We start from the raw sequence: 19666 nt of genomic DNA, 5'->3' as shown, positions 1-19666 counted from the left end.
TACTTACACTGAACATTATGGCTTGGGAACCAACAAAAGATCCCCAATATTAGGCTTGGGGTCCTAGGCAAAGACCCCCACCCTCAGGCCCCGGAACCCGCGATAAAGAGACCGCCCGCGGCTGGCCTTGCACGGCTATCGGCCATGGCTCCTAGGCGATGGGGCTGCCAATTCTCGAAAGACAGCATTATTACAATTCTTAATAGGATTATAAGAGTAATTCTTAGGGAATTGGTTGTGGTATAACCACCATGGACCAACGCAAGGGTGTGAATAGTGCAGTTACATTCATTGCGTATTAATAAATAACACCATGTTCAGTGGCATTTTTCTTTTCTTAAATGGAGAGACTCCAAAAAAACCCCCCAATGATCCTTGTAGAGAAAAATGTGCTCTTTCAAATGATATCAGAATTAATATATTTTAGGGGGACCCTTTTTGGGAAATTTGACCTAAAAATAGGTAAAATTCGTTTTTTCTAAGTTTGTCATCATATGTGGGTGTGAATATTTCCACAAATACATATGCTTTGACCGTGATATTGCAGCAATGCACAGTCATGAAGATGTTTGTTGTACAGGGTAAAGCACTAGTTCCTATTGGGTTTTGGTCTTGAGTTATATATGGGCAAAGTTTGGCATAAATTTTATGCGAGGCGTTTTGCAAGCTACTTTGACACAAAATTGCGGCCGAAATATTGTTTTGTCATAGCCGGTAATAATTTTATCGCGTTTAGCAGCAAAAGTTGAGCTAGTATGCCAAATTTCAGCATCATAGCCAGTATAGAACTCTAATGGCCATGTGCCAAAGTCTGCAAAATCCTCTTAGCTGAAGCCGCAGGCTCGGGGGGGGGCCTCCAGTGACAGGTCAACACTGCCCAATATATTTGAGATCTGGCCCTAAAAATTTACAGAACCTCTTTTCAAACAAACATGTACATCCTTATACATTTTCAGCAAAATCGGAGAACGTTTAGTGGGGACGATTTTTAAAACTGGTCCACTTGACACGGAATGACCCAATAGCAGAGTGCCCTCAGCGGTGCATGGCATTTGTCATCGCGGTCACTTGTTATTACTGATCGTCGCTGCGTTCATAATAAATTGTTTCCTCGTTGTCCGCCCCCGTCCTCCATGTTGGCCCCTCGTTCTCCTCCTCGTTGTTGGCCCCTCACTGTCATCCTCCATGTTTGCCCCTCGCTCTTCTCCTTGTTCTTGGCCCCTCACTGTCATCCTCCATGTTTGCCCCTCGCTCTTCTCCTTGTTCTTGGCCCCTCACTGTCATCCTCCATGTTGGCCCCTCTCTCTCCTCCTCGTTGTCGGTCCCTCATCCTCCATGTTTGCCCCTCGCTCTTCTCCTTGTTCTCAGTCCCTCACTGTCATCCTCCATGTTGGCCCCCCTCTCTCCTCCTCGCTGTCAGCCCCCTCACTGTCATCCTCCATGTTGGCCCCTCTCTCTCCTCCTCGTTGTCGGTCCCTCATCCTCCATGTTTGCCCCTCGCTCTTCTCCTTGTTCTTGGCCCCTCACTGTCATCCTCCATGTTTGCCCCTCGCTCTTCTCCTTGTTCTTGGCCCCTCACTGTCATCCTCCATGTTTGCCCCTCGCTCTTCTCCTTGTTCTTGGCCCCTCACTGTCATCTTCCATGTCTGCCCCTTGCTTTTCTCCTTGTTCTCAGCCCCCTCTTTCCTCCTTGTTCTCGGCACCTCACTGTCATCCTCCATGTTTGCCCCTCGCTCTCCTCCTCGTTGTCGGCCCCTCACTGTCATCTTCCATGCTTGCCCCTTGCTTTTCTCCTTGTTCTCGGCCCCCCTCTTTCCTCCTTGTTCTCGGCACCTCACTGTCATCCTCCATGTTTGCCCCTCGCTCTTCTCCTTGTTCTTGGCCCCTCACTGTCATCTTCCATGCTTGCCCCTTGCTTTTCTCCTTGTTCTCGGCCCCCCTCTTTCCTCCTCGTTCTCGGCACCTCACTGTCATCCTCCATGTTTGCCCCTCGTTCTCCTCCTCGTTGTCGGCCCCTCACTGTCATCTTCAATGTTGGCCCCTCGTCCTCGGTGTCGGCCCCTCGTCCTCCATGTTTGCCCCTCGCTCTTCTCCTCGTTCTCGGCACCTCGCTGTCATCCTCAATCTCGGCCCCTCGTCCTCGGTGTCGGCCCCTCCTCATTACATGTGTAATCATTAGGTGACCGCTCACTTTCCTCGTATTCGCAGCGTCTCTATTTCAGGCAGTTGAAGATAATGAGGCGCTGTGACTGGTGGCGCCGGCGATGTCTTAATGGCACAGTGCCCTCAGCGGTGCATGGCATTTGTCATCGCGGTCACTTGTTATTACTGATCGTCGCTGCGCTCATAATGAATTGTTTCGTGGTTGGCGTCAACAACAATGTGCGGCCGCAGGAGGTGACAGCCCCATTCATCTCACACGTCGTGTCATTGTCTCCGGTAGAGGAAGCGTTGACAGCCGAGCAGCACACGGAAAAGACGGCGTCTGCTGTATACAGGGGGTATGCCTCCTCCAGAAATCCAGACCCCCGAGCTCCACCGGTCTACATCCTGCTCATATTCTGCATTCTGCCTCATATGGACCACCGACAACCCCTCACACATGTATACAGGCCGGTTGTCAGCAGTGGCTGGTGTATACTGGTCTCTGACGTGTGGTGGTGACCTGTTCCTCCCGGGGTCGGGGCTGACACCTCTCACACATGTATACAGGCCGGTTGTCAGCAGTGGCTGGTGTATACTGTTCTCTGACGTGTGGTGGTGACCTGTTCCTCCCGGGGTTGGGGCTGACACCCCTCACACATGTATATACAGGCCGGTTGTCAGCAGTGGCTGGTGTATACTGGTCTCTGACGTGTGGTGGTGACCTGTTCCTCCCGGGGTCCGGGCTGACACCTCTCACACATGTATATACAGGCCGGTTGTCAGCAGTGGCTGGTGTATACTGGTCTCTGACGTGTGGTGGTGACCTGTTCCTCCCGGGGTCGGGGCTGACACCTCACACATGTATACAGGCCGGTTGTCAGCAGTGGCTGGTGTATACTGGTCTCTGACGTGTGGTGGTGACCTGTTCCTCCCGGGGTCGGGGCTGTCACCTCTCACACATGTATACAGGCCGGTTGTCAGCAGTGGCTGGTGTATACTGGTCTCTGACGTGTGGTGGTGACCTGTTCCTCCCGGGGTCGGGGCTGACACCTCTCACACATGTATATACAGGCCGGTTGTCAGCAGTGGCTGGTGTGTACTGTTCTCTGACGTGTGGTGGTGACCTGTTCCTCCCGGGGTCCGGGCTGACACCTCACACACATGTATACAGGCCGGTTGTCAGCAGTGGCTGGTGTATACTGTTCTCTGACGTGTGGTGGTGACCTGTTCCTCCCGGGGTCGGGGCTGACACCTCACACATGTATACAGGCCGGTTGTCAGCAGTGGCTGGTGTATACTGTTCTCTGACGTGTGGTGGTGACCTGTTCCTCCCGGGGTCGGGGCTGACACCTCACACATGTATATACAGGCCGGTTGTCAGCAGTGGCTGGTGTATACTGTTCTCTGACGTGTGGTGGTGACCTGTTCCTCCCGGGGTCGGGGATGACACCTCTCACACATGTATACAGGCCGGTTGTCAGCAGTGGCTGGTGTATACTGTTCTCTGACGTGTGGTGGTGACCTGTTCCTCCCGGGGTCGGGGATGACACCTCACACACATGTATACAGGCCGGTTGTCAGCAGTGGCTGGTGTATACTGTTCTCTGACGTGTGGTGGTGACCTGTTCCTCCCGGGGTCGGGGCTGACACCTCTCACACATGTATACAGGCCGGTTGTCAGCAGTGGCTGGTGTATACTGTTCTCTGACGTGTGGTGGTGACCTGTTCCTCCCGGGGTCGGGGCTGACACCTCACACATGTATATACAGGCCGGTTGTCAGCAGTGGCTGGTGTATACTGGTCTCTGACGTGTGGTGGTGACCTGTTCCTCCCGGGGTCAGGGCTGACACCTCTCACACATGTATACAGGCCGGTTGTCAGCAGTGGCTGGTGTATACTGTTCTCTGACGTGTGGTGGTGACCTGTTCCTCCCGGGGTCGGGGATGACACCTCACACATGTATACAGGCCGGTTGTCAGCAGTGGCTGGTGTATACTGGTCTCTGACGTGTGGTGGTGACCTGTTCCTCCCGGGGTCGGGGATGACACCTCTCACACATGTATACAGGCCGGTTGTCAGCAGTGGCTGGTGTATACTGTTCTCTGACGTGTGGTGGTGACCTGTTCCTCCCGGGGTCGGGGATGACACCTCTCACACATGTATACAGGCCGGTTGTCAGCAGTGGCTGGTGTATACTGTTCTCTGACGTGTGGTGGTGACCTGTTCCTCCCGGGGTCGGGGATGACACCTCACACATGTATACAGGCCGGTTGTCAGCAGTGGCTGGTGTATACTGGTCTCTGACGTGTGGTGGTGACCTGTTCCTCCCGGGGTCAGGGCTGACACCTCTCACACATGTATACAGGCCGGTTGTCAGCAGTGGCTGGTGTATACTGGTCTCTGACGTGTGGTGGTGACCTGTTCCTCCCGGGGTCGGGGCTGTCACCTCTCACACATGTATACAGGCCGGTTGTCAGCAGTGGCTGGTGTATACTGTTCTCTGACGTGTGGTGGTGACCTGTTCCTCCCGGGGTCGGGGCTGACACCTCACACATGTATATACAGGCCGGTTGTCAGCAGTGGCTGGTGTATACTGGTCTCTGACGTGTGGTGGTGACCTGTTCCTCCCGGGGTCGGGGATGGCACCCCTCACACATGTATACAGGCCGGTTGTCAGCAGTGGCTGGTGTATACTGTTCTCTGACGTGTGGTGGTGACCTGTTCCTCCCGGGGTCGGGGCTGACACCTCACACATGTATATACAGGCCGGTTGTCAGCAGTGGCTGGTGTATACTGGTCTCTGACGTGTGGTGGGGACCTGTTCCTCCCGGGGTCGGGGATGGCACCCCTCACACATGTATACAGGCCGGTTGTCAGCAGTGGCTGGTGTATACTGTTCTCTGACGTGTGGTGGTGACCTGTTCCTCCCGGGGTCGGGGCTGACACCTCACACATGTATATACAGGCCGGTTGTCAGCAGTGGCTGGTGTATACTGGTCTCTGACGTGTGGTGGTGACCTGTTCCTCCCGGGGTCAGGGCTGACACCTCTCACACATGTATACAGGCCGGTTGTCAGCAGTGGCTGGTGTATACTGTTCTCTGACGTGTGGTGGTGACCTGTTCCTCCCGGGGTCGGGGCTGACACCCCTCACACATGTATACAGGCCGGTTGTCAGCAGTGGCTGGTGTATACTGTTCTCTGACGTGTGGTGGTGACCTGTTCCTCCCGGGGTCGGGGCTGACACCTCTCACATGTATACAGGCCGGTTGTCAGCAGTGGCTGGTGTATACTGTTCTCTGACGTGTGGTGGTGACCTGTTCCTCCCGGGGTCGGGGATGGCTTTCTCGCGGTATTCGGGTTGTCAGTCGCTGGTTAATCATTCTGACATCCTGGATCTGAGGTGCGATTCTCGGCTTGTTAATTGGACGCACTGTCAGGATCCATTTGTGTGACATCCGGCACACAGGCCGATGACGCTGGCGGCAGGGACGGGGTCCCGCTGTTCCGGGGTCTCCGCTTCTTTGGCGCATACTTTTTATTGAACTCATTATTATCGTATTTTCCGGTGTATAAGACAACTTTTTAACCTCTGAAAATCTTCTGAAAAGTCGGGGGTCGTCTTATAAGACGTATAATTAGCGGTGCACAGAGCTGCTGTCTGCCGTCATGGCTTTACAGCAGCGATGCAAAGCATTCAACTGCTGTAAAGTGCTGACAGCAGCGGTGCCCCATGCACCAAACGTGATCATCAAGGGGTTCTTCTTGTGGACCGCAGACAGATAGACCCCCCCATGATTGTGTCCGATGCACGGTGCTGCTGTCTGCTGTCATGGCTTTACTGCACTTGAATTCTTTGTGAGGGCGGTGTATGTGTGTATGCAACGGCATAATAGGGGACAAGAAGGGGACCAGTAGAAGGACATTATTAAACAATAAGCACATTACTGCAGGCAATATTACTAAACAATGGGCACATTACTGCAGGGTACATTACTAAACAATGGGCACATTACTGCAGAGGACATTACTAAACAATGGGCACATTACTGCATGGGACATTACTAAACAATGGGCACATTACTACAGGGAACATTGCTAAACAATGGGCACATTACTGCATGGGACATTACTAAACAATGGGCACATTACTACAGGGAACGTTGCAAAACAATGGGCACATTACTGCAGAGGACATTACTAAACAATGGGCACATTACTGCATGGGACATTACTAAACAATGGGCACATTACTACAGGGAACATTGCTAAACAATGGGCACATTACTGCATGGGACATTACTAAACAATGGGCACATTACTACAGGGAACATTGCTAAACAATGGGCACATTACTGCATGGGACATTACTAAACAATGGGCACATTACTACAGGGAACATTGCAAAACAATGGGCACATCACTGCAGGGCACATTACTAAACGGTGGGCACATTAGCACATTACTGCTAGGTTGGGACAAGGATGGGGCACACTACATTTTATTGGGGTCTATTTTTATTTTTGAAATTTTCCAGTTTCCAGTAGCTGCTGCATTTCCCACCCTAAGCTTCTACTCCAGTCAATACGGTTTCACAGTTGTTTGTGGTAAAATAGGGGCCTCGGCTTATACTCAGATCGGTTCATAGCAGAATGTACAGTATATGGTATATCCCAAACTCTATATTTTAACTGTAAAAGTTGGAGGTTGCCTTATATGCCGGAAAATAAGAATAAATATAAATAATAATAATATAAATAAATAAACATATATATATATTTATTTTTAACAGCCAGCAATCACAGTGTTACCTACATAATGTACATCCTTGACCCCATCCTGTAGTAATGTTCCCATCCTTGTCCCCATCCTGTAGTAATGTTCCCATCCTTGTCCCCATCCTGTAGTAATGTGCCCATCCTTGTCCCCAGCTTGTAGTAATGTGCCCATCCTTGTCCCCATCCTGTAGTAATGTTCCCATCCTTGTCCCCATCCTGTAGTAATGTGCCCATCCTTGTCCCCATCTTGTAGTAATGTGCCCATCCTTGTCCCCATCCTGTAGTAATGTTCCCATCCTTGTCCCCATCCTGTAGTAATGTGCCCATCCTTGTCCCCATCTTGTAGTAATGTGCCCATCCTTGTCCCCATCCTGTAGTAATGTTCCCATCCTTGTCCCCATCCTGTAGTAATGTGCCCATCCTTGTCCCCATCCTGTAGTAATGTGCCCATCCTAGTCCCCATCATGTAATAAAGAGCCCATCCTTGTCCCTATCCTTGTCCCTTTGTAGTAATGTGTCCATCCTTGTCCCCATCATGTAATAAAGTGCCCATCCTTGTCCCTATCCTTGTCCCCTTGTAGTAATGTGTCCATCCTTGTCCCCATCATGTAATAAAGTGCCCATCCTTGTCCCTATCCGTTTCCCCTTGTAGTAATGTGTCCATCCTTGTCCCCATCATGTAGTAATGTGTCCATCCACATGTTTGAGACCCCTGTGATAGGGTATATGATCATTTTGTGTTTTTCTTTTGGTTTTGTTTATGGGGTGAGCAGCACCTGGAGTGATGGAGATTCAGAGCCACACCTGGAGTGACAGAGGCACAGAGCAGCACGTGGAGGGATGGAGGCTCAGAACAGCAGCTGGAGTGATGGAAGTCCAGAGCAGCACCTGAAGAGATGGAGGCCCGAAGAAGCACCTAGAGTGATGGAGACCTAGAACTGCACATGGGGAGTCAGAGGCCCGGAGCAGCTCCTGAAGTGACAGAGGCCCAGAGCTGCATGTCGGAGGACTGGAGCCTCACCTGGAGTGACAGAGGCCTGGAGCCACACCCAAAGAGACAGAGGTCCAAAAGTGCACCTGGAGTGCCGAAGACCCAGAGCAGCACCTCGAATGTCGGAGGCCCGGAGCCACACCTAGAATGATGAAGGGCCAGAGCAGCACCTGGAGCGACAGAGGCCCATGGACACACTTGGAGTGACTGAGGCCCGGAGCTGCACGTGGAGTAACAGGCTCAGAGCAGCACGGGAAGTGATAGAGGCCACTCATGTAGTAACTGAGGCTGAAGCTGCACCTGGTGTAATAGAGGCCCGGAGCCGCACCTGGAGCGACGGAGGCCCAGAGCCACACCTGGAACAACGGAGGCCCGGAGCTGAACCTGGAGCAACAGAGGGCCGGAGCTGCACCTGCTCTTGAAGTGATGGAGGCCCAGAGCAGCACTTGGAGTGATGGATGTCCACAGCGGTATCTGTAGTAACAGAGGCTCAGAGTGGTACCTGGAGAGATGAAGGCCTGGAGCCTCACCTTTAGTGACAGAGGTCTAAAAATGCACCTGGAGTGTCGGAGGCCTAGAGCCACATTTAGAGTGATGAAGGCCCAGAGCCTCACCTAGTGATAAAGGGCCAGAGCCGCACCTAGATCAACAGAGGCCCAGGGCCACACTTGGAGCGACGGAGGCCTGAAGCTGCACGTGAAGTGCCGGAGGCTCAGAGCTGCACGTGGAGTAACAGGGGCCCAGAGCAGCACAGGAAGAGACGGAGGCCCGGAGCCGTATCTGAAGTGACAGAGGTTCAAAAGCACACCTGGAGTGTCAAAGGCCCGGAGCCACACCTATAGTGATGAAGGGCCAGAGCCACACCTATAGTGATGAAGGGCCAGAGCCACACCTATAGTGATGAAGGGCCAGAACCACACCCGGAGTAACAGAAGCCCGGAGCTGCAAGTGGAGTGCCGGAGGCTCAGAGCTGCACGTGGAGTAACAGGGGCCCAGAGCAGCACAAGAAGAGACGGAGGCCCGGAGCCGCACCTGGAGCGAGGGAGGCTTAGAGCCACACCTGAAGTGACAGAGTGTGATACCAATGTGATATGACTGAAAGAAGGAGTGTGATTAGATAGGAATCCTAATCAAAAGATCGTGATCACAGGTATTATTTGATCCATCCAAAACTCAGTATCAAAGAGGTGTCCTCTGGTTGAACCTATTTCACCATGACCAAGCATACGTGTTAGTAGATCTTGAACAAACCACTTATGAGGAAGGAACCTTACAGTTTAAGGCTATGTGCGCACGGTGCGTAATTACATGCAGTTACGCTGCGCTTTGTAGCGCAGCGTAACTGCATGCGTCCTGCGTCCCCTGCACAGTCTATGAAGATTATGCAGGAGCCGTGCGCACGTGGCGTATTAAAGCGCAGCGCTTCGGCTGCTGCCCGAAGCGCGCGTTCTAAGAAGTGACATGTCACGTCTTTTGTGCGTATTGGTTGTAATGTCGGTCTCTCTCTCTGTCTGTCTGTCAGTCTCTGTGTCTCCCTGTCGGTCTGTCTATGTCTCTCTGTCGGTCTATCTCTCTCCCCCCGTCTCTCATACTCACCAATCAGCTGTACGGCTGTCACTGCTCCGGCGGCTTCTCCTGCTTTTGAAAATGCCGGCCGCCCATTATTCAATCTCGTATTCCCTGCTTTCCCCGCCCACCGGCGCCTATGATTGGTTGCAGTCAGACACGCCCCCATGCTGAGTGACAGCTGTCTCTCTGCAACCAATCACAGCCGCCGGTGGGCGGGTCTATGTAGTGCAGTAAAATAAATAAATAAATAATTTAAAAAAAAACGGCGTGCGGTCCCCCCCAATTTTGATACCAGCCAGGGTAAAGCCACACGGCTGAAGGCTGGAATTCTCAGGATGGGGAGCCCCACATTATGGGGAGCCCCCCAGCCTAAAAATATCAGCCAGCAGCCGCCCGGAATTGCCGCATGGATTAGATGCGACAGTCCCGGGACTGTACCCGGCTCATCCAGAACTGCCCTGGTGCGGTGGCAATCTGGGTAATAAGGAGTTAATGGCAGCAGCCCATAGCTGCCACTAAGTCCTAGTTAATCGTTGCAGGCGTCTATGAGACACCCCCAATGATTAACCTGGTGAAAGTAAATAAACACATACACCCGAAAAATCCTTTATTTGAAATAAAAGACAAAAACCACCCACTTTCACCACTTTATTAAAATCCCCAAATACCCCTCCAGGTCCGGCGTAAACCACGAGGTCCCGCGACACATCCAGCTCTGCTACATGAAGCTGACTGGAGCGGCAGTACAACACCGCCGCTCCTGTCCGCTCCATGCAGCAACTAAAGGGAGTCGCGCTGGCAGCGGGGACATCACTGAGATAATGCCTGTGTGTGTGTGCGGTGATGATGAGGGCTGTAGTATCGGAATGTGTGCGGGGATGTCGGGCTGTGTGCGGGGATGTCAGGATGTGTGCGGAGATGTCGGGATGTGTGCGGGGATGTCGGCGGTAATGTCGGGCTGTGTGCGCGGATGTCAGGATGTGTGCGGGGATGTCAGGATGTGTGCGGGGATGTCGCAGGTAATGTCGGGTTGTGTGCGGCTATGTCAGGATGTGTGCGGGGATGTGTGCGGGGATGTCAGGATGTGTGCGGGGATGTGTGCGGGGATGTCAGGATGTGTGCGGGGATGTGTGCGGGGATGTCAGGATGTGTGCGGGGATGTCGGCGGTAATGTCGGGCTGTGTGCGGGGATGTCAGGATGTGTGCGGGGATGTCAGGATGTGTGCGGGGATGTCAGGATGTGTGCGGGGATGTCGGAGGTAATGTCGGGTTGTGTGCGGGGATGTCAGGATGTGTGCGGGGATGTCGGGCTGTGTGCGGGGATGTCAGGATGTGTGCGGGGATGTCGGGATGTGTGCGGGGATGTCGGTGGTAATGTCGGGCTGTGTGCGGGGATGTCAAGATGTGTGCGGGGATGTCAGGATGTGTGCGGGGATGTCAGGATGTGTGCGGGGATGTCGGACGTAATGTCGGGTTGTGTGCGGGGATGTCAGGATGTGTGCGGGGATGTCGGGATGTGTGCGGGGATGTCGGTGGTAATGTCGGGATGTGTGCGGGGATGTCAGGATGTGTGCGGGGATGTCAGGATGTGTGCGGGGATGTCAGGATGTGTGCGGGGATGTCAGGATGTGTGCAGGGATGTCGGAGGTAATGTCGGGTTGTGTGCGGGGATGTCAGGATGTGTGCGGGGATGTCGGGATGTGTGCGGGGATGTCGGTGGTAGTGTCGGGATGTGTGCGGGGATGTCAGGATGTGTGCGGGGATGTGTGCGGGGATGTCAGGATGTGTGCGGGGATGTGTGCGGGGATGTCAGGATGTGTGCGGGGATGTGTGCGGGGATGTCAGGATGTGTGCGGGGATGTCGGAGGTAATGTCGGGTTGTGTGCGGGGATGTCAGGATGTGTGCGGGGATGTCGGGATGTGTGCGGGGATGTCACTGGTAATGTCGGGATGTGTGCGGGGATGTGTGCGGGAATGTCAGGATGTGTGCGGGGATGTGTGCAGGGATGTCAGGATGTGTGCGGGGATGTGTGTGGGGATGTCAGGATGTGTGCTGGGATGTCGGGGTGTGTGCGGGGATGTTGGTGGTAATGTCGGGATGTGTTCGGGGATGTCAGGATGTGTGCGGGGATGTGTGCGGGGATGTCAGGATGTGTGCGGGGATGTGTGCGGGGATGTCAGGATGTGTGCGGGGATGTGTGCGGGGATGTCAGGATGTGTGCGGGGATGTCAGGATGTGTGCGGGGATGTCGGGATGTGTGCGGGGATGTCGGTGGTAATGTCGGGATGTGTGCGGGGATGTGTGCGGGAATGTCAGGATGTGTGCGGGGATGTGTGCGGGGATGTCAGGATGTGTGCGGGGATGTCGGGGTGTGTGCGGGGATGTCGGGGTGTGTGCGGGGATGTCGGCGGTAATGTCGGGATGTGTGCGGGGATGTCAGGATGTGTGCGGGGATGTGTGGGGGGATGTCAGAATGTGTGCGGGGATGTCAGGATGTGTGCGGGGATGTCGGCGGTAATGTCGGGATGTGTGTGGGGACGTCACTCAGGTTACCCGCGGCCACAGGTCTCGGGTGGAGGACTCAAGCTGGCCGCGGGTAACCTGAGTGATGGCACCGGTGATCGCGTGGCTCACTGCAGTCACTCAGATTTGCGGTCACAGGTGAGTCCTTCACCTGTGACCGCAAATCAAGCCGCGGCACACAGACAGCCACGCGATCACAATAAAGTAGGGTGAAGTTCATTCTGATCGCGCGGCTGTCTCCCGCAGCCAGCCATGTGCTCTTTTTGACATTCCGGTCCCAGTCGGCTCTGCTGCAAGTCTATGGGGATGCAGCAGAGCCGAGTGGGACCGCACTGGATGCTTTTCCCATGGCAGAGAAAGCATCCAGAACGCATGAATTCTGCAGGAATGTGTGCACGTTGCGTTCTGCCGAATGCGTCTCAGAACTCAGCTTTTCGGCTACGTTCAGAGACGCACATGCAGTGACTATTTACGCTGCGTAATAGAACGCAACGTGTGCACATAGCCTAATATATGCAGGAAACTCGTGGTTAGCTAAAAACATGTGTAGGAAACTGGCGATGTAAAATTCACGGCTCATTGCAATATATGCAGGAAACTAGTGATTAACCACCAACATGTGCAGGAAGCTACTGGTGCCCACAGCAGTGTGTGGTCAGGTTACATGACCATGACTCAGCAATCACATGCTGGTCACCAATTGCAATACTCGGTGCACACGACGTACAAAGTTCGTATAAAAAAGGGACATTTCCAGGACGCTCAAAGTGGACACACTGCTCCTGTGATGCAGAGGCCGGGTTGTTTTCCTTCTCACTAATCGAGTCCCTCCAATGAGAAAGGCGTACTACAACATACGGTAATGTTGATGCATATTTCTGTTTTTGTATAAGATTCTATGACTATAAGGTAGTTCTAATGCCTATGTACCATTGATTATTCATGTGCTATTAAAATAAATAGTATCTTGCTATAAAGAATCTTAGTATTTGTGCCTGATTAGGATATCAGTGAGCGCTTCGTAAGTACGGGCTTTCAGACCCTTTTTGTTTTAGGAGAATTTAGCAAGACATAAATTGGCGCTGTTGGCAGGATTACTTCTATAAGAAGTAACGAATTTTTGTAAATTAGAAATTAAAAACATATATTTGGCAAATTTCCAGATTTTTCTTCAATCTTTTTGCATGGTGTTAAAATGTTCAGAAAACGTAAGGATAATGTTAAGGGGGTTGTGGAGATCCCCGGCTGGACTGAGGCTCCTTACAATCTTATAGCACATGAATTGGTCAATTGTGTATTGGCATAACAAAGGCAGGATAAGCTCAAGGGTAGTGAGTCTACTGATGTTGTGAACGTACTCAGTAGTGTCCCTGTGAAAGCAGGTGATGTCAAGGGTAGTGAAACTACTGATGTTGTGAATGTACTCAGCAGTGTCCCTGTGAAAGCAGGTGATGTCAAGGGTAGTGAAACTACTGATGTAGTGAATGTGCTCAGTAGTGTCCCTGTGAAAGCAGGTGATGTCAAGGGTAGTGAAGCTACTGATGTTGTGAATGTACTCAGTAGTGTCCCTGTGAAAGCAGGTGATGTCAAGGGTAGTGAAGCTACTGATGTTGTGAATGTGCTCAGTAGTGTCCCTGTGAAAGCAGGTGATGTAGTGTCTTTAGGACGGCGCATCTGGATTTTGGCAAGTGCATATCGCGCGATGCATGAGCGTAATCTAAAGATGCAGAAGAAATGTTCCCAGATGGAACAAAAGATAACAGAATTAGGAGGCCAGAAAACAGTTCTGGAATGTAATACCCAAATGTTGAAGGATAAATTGGAACATTATCAGAATGTGGCAGAAAAAGCTGCCGTAAAAATTGCTCAAAATAAGTACAAGAAAAGAAGAGGAAAAGTAAATAAAACCAAGGTACATAAAAGTATCGCCTCAGCTTCTATAAACTGGGATCCCGATACTTGGGATGGGGATGTGTGGGATTCATCTTCATCATCTGATGAGGAGGATTACCATAAAGGGAGGATTCAGGCAAACCCAGTAAGGAGGCGCCTAGAGAGGACAGAGAATGAGATCATCCAGGAACATGTCCGGGATGGTCAGGGGAATCTGCAATATGACAAAGATGGTAATGCCATCACAAATGAGAGAACGATTCCTCATGTAAAGAATCAAGTATCCATTGAAGATTACTCTCAGGGAGAAGTTGATAGCATTTTAACACAGTTTAGACAAAAACCAGGCGAAGGAAAAATTCCCTGGTTGGTCAGGGTGCACGATCTCGGAGGAGGTGGAGTGCACTTTGACGCCGGAGACGTGGCAAAATTTGTCACCATGTCTCGGGACCCAGTAATTCAGAGATCAATAAAAAATTATTTTGCTGATCATAATGAGCATGGCACTCAAAACTTAATCATGCTTTTCTGGACAAATACCCATCAGAAGCAGACTTTCCTATCAGTGATAAACCTTGGTATACCTTAAAAGATGGTATGGAACGGCTGAAGGAAGAAGCAATGAGGAATGCTCTTCCTCTTTTGGGAATGGATGATGATTATCTCCAGTACCCATTGACAGCCAGCGAAAGAAATAGGTGTAATGCCTGCCTGGATCAACAGACTCAGATGGGATGTAATGGACAGGCTAGAGGGAAGCCACTCACCAAGCAGGACCCCCAGAACCCTGAAACCCTTTAACCCCTATCCAGGGATTTGGAATTACACAGGACCCTGGAGATCACTACCTGTGGAAGGCTGCAGTCCGATGAGCGTAGTCGTCAGGCAGGGTCAAACCAGGAATAGCAGAACAGGGACAGAATCTGCAGGCAAGGACGTAATCAGAAAACGTAGCAGAGGTCAAATCCGGATCGGGCAGCGAGGTACAAAAACAGTAGGCTGGAGGGTAGTCAGAAAACACGCAGAAGTCAGCACACAGGAATCATAAAACAGAATAGGGCGGACCAGGAGCCAGGAAATCAGAACTATCTCTGGCAGAGGTGAGCAGACAGCAGGGGAGCTAAGAAGGGTGTGGTGTCTTCCCATTGGCTGCAGTTGAACGCTGGCAACTTCAGCTGGAAGACACACGCCACCAACAGTCAGCCAGTGGTACTGCAGATCCCAAGATAACCCAGCCCAGTGGATGATCGGAGCCTGCGCCCACCGGTGCCGCTGGCATCGACTCCTCTCCCATCACCAGCACCATCCACGGCAGGAACACGGCGTCGCCTGGCGATTGGAGCAGAAGTCGCTGGAGCAGACTCCGGTGGTGACGTAACAATAGGCTGGTTAAACATGCTCCTCCAGCATACAAAACAGTTATTTTAACCTTAACTGTAGCGCTGACTGGAGAATCAATCGGTGTAGTTCTAGGGAGGATGAGGGAGTTACAGGATATGGGACAGTGGGATAAATCATCACCTGGAGGCCATGTTGGTAACAGTAAGCCAAACAATCCTGATTGGAAACAGAAATCAGTAGGGGGAGGCCCCACGGGTGTCTCACAAAGACATGTTCCAGGCTTTGCTTAAAGCCGGGATCAATAAGGAAAGGAGACAGGAGAATTATGGAAGTTGTACAAACAGAAAGTTCTATCCGCAAAGAAAGCGACCACTACAAATGTGGAGGGGGGCTCAAAAACCCCCAAGGTAAAGAAATAAGAAAAAGGGGAAAAACCCCCAAAGAAAGTGTCTTGGGAAGATTTTCAGTCAGTTTACCCATGGGAAGAATTGGCTGCAGTCATGGCCAGAAAGGTCACGGAAGGAAGGGTTCTGTGTAAATGAAAGTTCAGAAGGAAGTGATTTACCATAGGTAGCCAGCCAAGCCCCCCCATTGATAAAAAGGGACGAACGTCCCTACGTCAATCTTAGCATACATTGGAAAGGGGGAAATGTTCAAAGAGTCCCAGCTTTGATTGACACGGGGGCGGAGGCTACTTTAATTCATGGAAACCCAGAAAAAATAAAAGGACCTCGAGTAAAAATTGCTGGACTAGGTGGTCAAGTGATCACCGGGGTTCAGACACAGGCAGCTTTGAAGATAGGTAATTTACCTATCAAGAAGTATACGGTGCTGGTAGTACCTATACCAGAATATATTTTGGGAATTAATGTCCTAAAAGGGATGACTTAATCTAACCGAAGGAAAATTCTCCTTTGGGGTTAAGTCTTGTCATAAGGAAATGCGACCGGTGGTGGTGGGCAAAGTCAAAATGCCCCCTGTACATGTGCCTCCATCTACAAAAATGGTAGCTATGAAACAATATCGAATACCAGGAGGTCACAGAGAGATAGGAGAAACCATTAAAGAATTGGTAGATACTGGGGTAATGCGCCCTACTACTACCGCATGGAATAATCCTGTCTGGCCAGATACAAAGAGGGACGGCTCCTGGCGCATGACAGTCGATTATAGGGAGTTAAACAAGAATACTCCTCCTTTGACAGCTGCAGTTCCGAATACAATAACGATTGTGGAAAATATTCACACTCACTCCGGAACTTGGTATGCAGTAATTGATTTGGCAAATGCTTTCTTTACTATACCTATAGAAGAGAAGGCTCAAGATCAATTTGCATTCAGTTGGTTAGGGAGACAATATACCTCTACCAGGTTACCCCAAGGAGGGCTACATAGCCCCACAACCTGTCACCGGACGGTGGCAGAGCATTTGGATGGATTCGATCTACCATCAGAAATGCAGATCTCACATTATATCGATGATATAATGATACAAGGACAAGATGAGCAAAGTCTGAAAGATCAATTGGCAAAACTGGTTGCTCATATGAGGAGTAAAGGATGGGAAATCAATGATGCCAAGGTTCAAGGACCATCTCCGGTGGTAAAATTTCTAGGGATTCAGTGGAACAAGGGGCACAGAGAGATCTTGCCCAGTGCCAGACAGAAAATTATTAATTTCCCGGTCCCTAAATCCAAACAAGAGACTCAGTCTTATATTGGATTGTTTGGTTTTTGGAGACAACATATCCCTCATTTGGGACAAATGTTGGCTCCTTTGTACAAAGTAACAAGAAAAAATATGAGTTCCGCTGGGGAGAGGAACAGCAAAATGCGTTAGAGATGGTCAAGGAAGCGATACAACATGCCATGGATCTATGGTCAATGTTGTGAGGACCCGTGGAGCTGCATGGGTCAGTTCAGCAGATGTATGCCAATTGGTCACTTTGGCAAAAACAAGGGGGAAAAAGAGTTCCTCTTGGATTTTGGAATAGAAAATTACCAGATGCTGGAGAAAAATACACTCCTTTTGAACAGCAATTGTTAGCTTGTTATTGGGCTCTGGTGGAGACGGAACAATTAACCATTGAACATGAGGCTGAGACCAGCAATACCCATAATGCAGTGGGTGTTGTCCAATCCTAAAACCAATAGGGTGGGGCACGCCCAGGAGCAAGGTATCATTAAATGGAAATGGTACATTTCAGAAAGGGCCAAGAAGGGAGAAGGCGGGATCGCCACTCTACATGAGAAAGCGGCAGAGGTAGCTGAGGAAACATCTTTCTCCAGCAAAGCCGCCATGCTAGAAGAATCCCCGGTGCAGTGGGGGACGCATATGAAGATTTAACCGAACAACAACAAACACCTGCAGGGTTCACAGACGGAGCGACTCGTTATGTGGGTGGGAAAAGCTTGTGAGAAAGTGTTGCAAAACCTCCAAGGACCGCCCTCAGAGGCAGAGGTAACAGCGGTCGGAAAAGATCGTACTCTCCTGATAATGAGACCAGGAGTGGAGAAGTGGGAATATGTCCCACAAGAAAAATGTCATTTACGAGAATAATAGTGTATCTCTATTTGCAGATGGTGTTGTAAATAAGCGGAATCCATGGTATCGGTTACCGGGAAGAGCTCGATAGTGATGAGATGGAGAAATTCCTGTGTCTGATGTTCGCCTCTTTGGTCGTTGGATGGACAAGTCTACATCAGGAGGAACCTATGGCGAATAAATTGCTGATGCACCATCACATTGTAACTGATGCGCTGAACAGCAGCCAACACACAGATTGCTGGATCTGTACACATTCTCCGGTTACAGCCACCAGTATCCCTGATCTGGCCACCCCGGTATCGATGGAGGAAATCCTAAAGTGGAAAAGTTGTTCTGATCATCTTGCTGATAGACACTCGAAATGTTCGCCTATGGAATACTACAGTACCCATTCCCATAGTGGGATGGATAAATCTTCCATGGTGGCGAGGCAATTTGAGTGGAACAGTCACCAATTTACAATATCTGACTTTTAAGGGAGGAATTTGGGTACCAAGAAATAAGACTGGACTGACTAACCTGGGATTCCTCCCTATGGGGAATATAAAAATAAGTTTTGGGACAACTGTAAATACTGTAGATGCTTTTAAACCCAGCTTAGTGGAAAGGACAATTCATGATATGTTATGGCCTTATGCCAATATATTCATAAATGGGACTAGTGAAACTTACAACTTGTAACATATCGGGAAATCTAATGCAGATAATATTGCTTTTAGTTTTAATATACATAGTAGTGAAAGTGATTATATTTGTGATTCAACATTTATCTAAACAAACCAAGAAATCAAAATTTGTGGCAAAGTCAATGCTAGTGTCCTATTAAAGCAATACCTCTTGGTCACGGTATGGTGTTTTCTGAGTGATCTTCCTCTAGTGGAATACTGATGATAGAAAATAATCCCTGGGATCAAGGACCGATTGTGATACCAAAGTGATATGGCTGAAAGAATGAGTGGGATTAGATAGGAATCCTAATCAAAAGATAGTGCTCACAGGTATTATTTGATCCATCCAAAACTCAGTATCAAAGAGGTGTCCTCTGGTTGAACCTAGTTCACCATGACCAAGCGTACGTGTTAGTAGATCTTGAACAAACCACTTATGAGGAAGGAACGCTTACAGTTTAATATATGCAGGAAACTCGTGGTTAGCTAAAAATATGTGTAGGAAACTGGTGATGTAAAATTCATGGCTCATTGCAATATATGCAGGAAACTAGTGGTCAGCCATTGGTTAACCACCAACATGTGCAGGAAGCTACTGGTGCCCACACCAGCTTGTGGTCAGGTTACATGACCATGACTCAGCAATCACATGCTGGTCACCAATTGCAATACTCAGTGCACACGACGTACAAAGTTTTGGTATAAAAATACAGGACTCGCTCAGTGAGATTAGGGACATTTCCAGGACGCTCAAAGTGGACGCACTGCGCCTGTGATGCAGAGGCCAGGTTGTTTTCCTTCTCACTAATCGAGTCCCTCCGATGAGAAAGGCGTGCTACAGCATACAGTAATGTTGATGCATATTTCTGTTATTGTATAAGATTCTATGACTATAAAGTAGTTCTAATGCCTCTGTACCATTGATTATTCATGTGCTATTAAAATATATAGTATCTAGCTATAAAGAATCTTAGTATTCGTGCCTGATTAGGATATCAGTGAGCGCTTCGTAAGTACGGGCTTTCAGCCCCTTTTTAGGAGAATTTAGCAAGACACAGAGGTCTAAAAGCGCACCTGGAGTATCAAAGACCCGGAGCCACACCTATAGTAATGAAGGGCCAAAGCCACACCTATAGTGATGAAGGGCCAGAGCCACACCCGGAGTAACAGAGGTCCGGAGCTGCACGTGGCGTGATGGAGGCCCGGAGCT

General features: G+C 50.2%; 1 long non-coding RNA gene across 1 annotated transcript; it reads left to right on the top strand.

Annotated features, from left to right (window-relative positions):
• The first annotated feature begins 2251 nt into the window (after nucleotides 1-2251).
• Nucleotides 2252-19366, top strand: LOC142300919 (uncharacterized). The gene is made up of 3 exons (XR_012752681.1): nucleotides 2252-2501; nucleotides 7696-9063; nucleotides 17821-19366. It is a non-coding gene; the product is annotated as an uncharacterized LOC142300919 (long non-coding RNA).
• Nucleotides 19367-19666: the final 300 nt, after the last annotated feature.

Source organism: Anomaloglossus baeobatrachus, chromosome 4 (genome assembly GCF_048569485.1).
Source record: "Anomaloglossus baeobatrachus isolate aAnoBae1 chromosome 4, aAnoBae1.hap1, whole genome shotgun sequence".
Lineage (NCBI taxonomy): Eukaryota > Metazoa > Chordata > Amphibia > Anura > Aromobatidae > Anomaloglossus > Anomaloglossus baeobatrachus.
The sequence above is the reverse complement of the archived record's forward strand: the minus strand, read 5'-3'. Positions and strand labels throughout refer to the sequence as shown.